The sequence below is a fragment of the Cyprinodon tularosa genome, unplaced genomic scaffold (genome assembly GCF_016077235.1).
Source record: "Cyprinodon tularosa strain WSP-4 unplaced genomic scaffold, ASM1607723v1 ctg643, whole genome shotgun sequence".
Taxonomy (NCBI): Eukaryota; Metazoa; Chordata; class Actinopteri; order Cyprinodontiformes; family Cyprinodontidae; genus Cyprinodon; species Cyprinodon tularosa.
In genome coordinates, this window is record NW_024039389.1 from 78,086 (window position 1) to 83,964 (window position 5,879).

Below are 5,879 nucleotides of genomic sequence, written 5' to 3' on the forward strand. Positions count from 1 at the left end.
GGCGCCGGGATTTTATTATTTATTTTTTTTGCACACTCACTCCACAGCTGATGTCATACGCAACGAATCAAATGCCTCCGGAAGTCAGCAAGACACGTTGATGCATATATAGTCACCATGGAACTGAAGTTATCATTTGTTCCTCACATACTAACATTCCTCTGACAACAGAAAAAAAAATGCACAGCAAAAACAAAATTTAATCTGAAGCAAGAAAATACAAATCACAGCTACAATAATACATATAGTTAAATATAATTTAAAAGTATGGATTCAATTCAGTTTATTTATTTAGCGCAAATTCATAACACATGTCATCTCAAGGCACTTTACAATTCATCAGATCATACAGTCAAATTGATTCAAAGTTTTCTATCAAAGGAAAACCAGTTGATTCACAGGCGTAACTTTCTGATGGACTGGTGGGGATATGCCCCCACCAGTAATTTCAATAGACTTTGGCTCTCGGCAATAAGTGGGACACATTTCTAAATTTCATTTTGCTGCTTTTGAAGGAGGATAATCACTGATGTAGCTGAAAGGGGAAACATCCAATTAATCAATCTAAATTTTTGTGGATGGATTAATGAATGGATGAATGAAACAGAAACTATGTGCATACTAGGGAGGCACAATATATTGCTGTTGGCATCAGAATCGGCTGTTATTCATCCTTTTGTAATATACATTAATGTCTAACTACCCATAAATATAAATATCAGTGTATTTTGGTTCTTTTTTGTTCTCAACAATAGGAATGCATTCAATAAATATATGTTTGGGCTCTATTTTGGGAAATACAAACCCTATTGAAAGCGTTTGTGCCGAGTAACTGTGGGTCCATCAGCCGCCACTCTTAGAGTGCCCCCATCAACTTTCATCACAAAGTTACACCCTTGTGTTGATTGCATTGACTCATTGACTCGAATGCAATCCCTCACACTAAGCATGCTTGTAGCGACAGTGGAGAGGAAAAACTCCCTTTTAACAGGAAGAAACCTCCAGCAGAACCAGGCTCAGTGTGAGCGGCCATCTGTAGAGGCCGACTGGGGTTCAAGGAGACAGAAGCAGAGATACAAAAAGCAGCTGTTAAAGGTGGCCCCGTGTGAGCCTCGTTTGCTCACACTTACAAAAATAAACAAACAAACCATTAAAACTATATTCAGATTATTGTTTGCGTCATCAAGGTGAGTCTAAATTCCTAATTCCTTCCTGGAATAAAAAAGCATAACTGGCTTAAATATAGCCACAGCAGCAAATTGAATTTGTGGGACTTCTAGTTTAATCCACAGAAATTTTCTTACTATAAACAGCAAGAAATTGGTTACTAATGTTAATTTAATTGCTTGTAAAACATCCTTCACAACATTAAAAGCTGCATGTTCGTTATTTCTGTATGGTTACAGTTTTTATGCAATTATACTGCATTTTATACCATATTTTCTTTATCCAAAAAACTATTTACATTATCTGAACCCATTTTGCAAATTTTGAAAAGTTGCAGACCTTAAACTTCAATAGGATTTTGCTCCATTCATCGATCCATCGGCTCTGAGCAGCATACCAGCTCCAGCTAAAGAAAACCATGCTGACAGCATGATGCTTGCACCAGTATTTGATTGTTTTTTTTTAATGATGATGTGTGTTATCAGTGTGTGTACCCGATTGTGGTTCTAGACTAAATTTATCAGGGAAGGCAAGATGGGGCTAGTCTGCATTCAATCTAAGGTATCAGAGTAATGGGGGCTGCATACACATGCACACTACACAACTTTTATTTACTATACCTTTTATTTTCTATATTATTACGATACACTACTTTTTGGTGGCACATGATCTAAATTAGATTAACTGAGTTTGTGGTCTAAAACATGAAAAAAATGGGGGGGATGAAATGAATATGACAACTTTTCCAGGTTAATGTACTGTATATTGTTAAAAAGTTCTGTTTAATTAGGGTTTTTGTGCTGTCATTTGTCTTTTGGTATTTTAACTAACACACAGATACATGGATTGCGGTTAAATCTCTCAGAGAAAAGCGCTTTGAGAGACTCTTTGATTGTGAAAAGCTTCCTCCCATCACCCAACAAGTGTTTATATGAAAGAAACATCTGATCACAGAGGAGGTTAAAGATGGACGACTACAATGAATTGCAAATGAAAAGGACTGAGATCACAGGCTCCCTTGCTGTCATGTTTTATCAGACAGGAAGTATGTGAGTGCATGTAGGTGTGTGTGTGTGTGTGTGTGTGGATGGGGTGGGTATTTTTACTCCTGTCTTTCTGGGTATCAGAGTGTGGACCATTTTTCAGATTTTAATGTCAAATTGAAGACAGTTTCTGCCAAAGTGAGGACATTTTGCTGGTCCTCACTTCCTACTTACCTAACAGTTAGGTTTAGGACTAAGGTGATAATCTAGTTGAGGGTGAGATATGCACTGATAATGATTAGGTTTAGGTTAAGGGATATTGTCAGAGTTAGAGCATAGAAAGGGATGAAAATGACAAAAAAATCAATGGAAGTCAATGGGAGTCACCACATGGTCCTCACTACATATAGCAAGACAAGAATGTGTGTGTTGTTTTTTCCCTCTGTGGATGGTAAAAGCAGTGAAATTCAAGCCTTTGATTTTGACATAAACGTTTCTTAGTGTTCCTCAGAGGACAATGTAAATGGTTTAAAACAACAACAACAAAGAACAAAACAAAAAGATCGAAGATAGAGGTACTCCACATTATTGATCTATTATAAAATACATGAATACGGACACATATAAAACCAAGCTACAATTAAGGGTAAATTAAAGTATATTTATATTTCCTACACCAAACCTTACAATAGGAATATGTAACAAGACTTAGAAAATGAAGGTGTAGTCATAGGGGAATACTCCAACATATTTTGAAATGTGGAAGAAATGTAAAAACCATGATTCCCTGACTAACAGTTTTGTGTTGGAGTATCCCATAACCTCCTAAATTAGCTGTTGTCTTTATGTTTGTCTCTGATATCCACAAAGAGGAAGAATCCTGCTTTCGTTAATCATGCATATTATGAAGCTTAACATGGATATTTGATCAGACCGAGATCTGGGGAATCAGCAGGAAGAAATTATGCCTTAGGCTGTTTTACTGGGATTTGTGCAAAGGTTTTCCACAATGCAGGGCTACTATATCTATCTTGTGGTTAGGGGTGGTGCTTAGTCCCAGCAATGGTGTTTGAGGGCCAGCACCATGTAACACTTGGATGTTATAACCAAACAGTAGGTAGGTAAAGATATTGAATATTTCTGCAGCTTTTCCTCTCTGTGATGTGAGGAAAGACGGACGGGTGTCACTGCTGCTGTGTTATTGACGTTGTAGTGCAAGCTGCTGAGTGTGAATATTTTAGGGCCTATGTGCCCTGGTGGGCTTGGGTTCTCCAAAGGCCATGGGAGGTTGTATCAAACATTTATTATACACTGCCAGAAAAGGAAGAGACATTAAAAATACAACAAGGTACCACTGACAGCCTCTCAGATAGAGGTAGGGATGAGATGGATGTGTAAGGACGGGGGGTTGTTTTGTTTTTTTCTTCTTTTTTTGGTGGAGGGATGGTGAACAGAATAGCCAAAGCTTTTGCTCATGCAGGTGCATTTGTCTGTTAATAGACAAATATTAAAGAGAACACAGATGGATATTAATAATTTAAATATTGAGTGCATCATAAAAAAAAAAAAAAAAATCAAGCAAAGCGATCATTTGGCTTGTTGGCTAATTCAGTCTATAGTGTGCTGAGTGAAGCACAAACACAAAGGAATTTAATGCTTCTACATCATCTTAAATACAGTAAACACAGGTATAAACTTTCAGCTTACTACAAGCATTTTTTTTAATTGTTGATAAATGTTTTCTGTTTTTGCTGTTCCAGTTTTAAAGTGTAATGTAATATTTTACATAGATTTCCTCGCTTTCAAAATAAAATCAAAGAAATGTTTTCCACAACTCTTCCTGTTTACCTACCTGGGTGCATATGTTGGGTTAATTAGAAATATTCATCACATGAGTCCAAAGGGAAGAATAATGTGTATTTTGTGAATTATCAATTCTCATTATGTAAATGAAAAATGTGTCTCACTTATGATAAGACACATACAGTATATCTATATGGTATACCCAATGAGCTTCTGCTGTCTCTTATCACATCGAAGTAGAGAAGGTGAATCTTCATTAGTGCAGACAGAGCATTTATGGGGGGCAACATGAGCTTAAATAGCTTTGTTTTTCACATTTCTATGAATTATGCTGCATTATATTAAGAAGAATTCCTTTTATGAGGTGGGACACCTTCTCCAAATACATCACAATATGCAGCCTGATAATAAAGCATTTTTACTTAAAGCAGCACAGTCATGCACCTTTAAAAAAAAGCTACAGGTGAAACACCCTTTTACTCAAAAAATGTACTAATAAATTAAAAAGTACAAATTAGTGTTAATGTCCAGCATATTGTATTAGTTTTGCACTACCCCTCAGAGGATCATTCATGTCCTTCTGTTCCTCATAAATCATTCTGCTAATTGTCTCTATGACATCTCTCTAGCCTTCAGAGCTGATTCCCTCATGTGACATTGTAGAAATGATGTGCTTGTGTTTGTAAAAGACATAATAAGGTAGCAGGTGAAGAAGTAAAGAAACTAAGCAGATTGCTTCAGGCTAGTCATTGTAACAAGAATTTGGGTGTTAGATGGCTCAGGGGAGAAAATAAGAGTTATGGACTTTGATTATCAGTTATTCTGATAAGTTGCAGAGCTGTGAATTACTTACACTTTGTAAATCTACTGTAGATTGTCGCTAATTTACAAAGGGTTTAAATGAAACAAACTGGATCTTTTATGCACAGATACTCCACTAATATAGAATATAAATATATTGAAAAGACAATGCAGATTTTTTTTTCCTTTCTGCAGCTGCCAACAACGTCTAGCCATAATTCTGGCTTTGACCACTGTTACAAACAGAAATGGTGGTGTCCATTTGAAATGGCAGATGTCATTGGACTGACACAGCTGTTAAACCTGGTCTGTAAATTTTTACTGTGGCTTAGATCGAGGGAACTCTTGTAGCTTCAAACTTCAATAACTTGTCTTTTCCAAAATCAGCTTGTATGTCTGTCTTGCTGAAATATCCAACTGTGTCCAGGTTTGGAAATATTTTTCAGTTTTGATTTTAAGTAAAGCTGAATAATCTTTAAATACTTATTCTGTTTACTTTGTAACAGAAACCAGTATCACATGCAACACAACAGACCCTCAGCATGGCACTGTTGCACCACCAACCACTGTAGGTACAGTGAGCTTAGATTTGAAACTCTGCCTGAACTTGATTCTTCCAAACCTTCTTCTTCTTTTGCTCAGTCTCTGCCTTCTCTGATTGTAGAAGCATTTTCAAAAAGAAAATTTGCTAATCCCTTTGGACAGCTATGCATTTTCTTTGTTTTTTAAAGGACAAACATACTAAGCATTATAAATAAACTAAAGTAACCTTAAGATATAAGCGTCTTGTAGCAGCCATCTTCTCTGAAATCTTTTAAGGAACATTTATCCAAATTATAGTGTTAGGTTTCTGTTTCTGTTATGTTTTTCTTTTGAGTATTCAGTCTTACTTTACTCCTTGATTTCTAGTGTTTAGTTTTCTTTTCACCATGTTTTATAGTCCTAGTTATTTGATTATCATTTTGTTGTTATTTCCAGTCTTCCAGGTTTCTATTTGTTGCTCTCTGCTGCCCTCTTATGTTCTCCTTCTTCCCTAGCTCTTTCCCTCTCTTGTTCTTTGCACACCTGCTCCCACTTTCCTCATTAGCCCCCTCTTTGTCTCGGTCTCCTTTAAAAAGCCCTCTC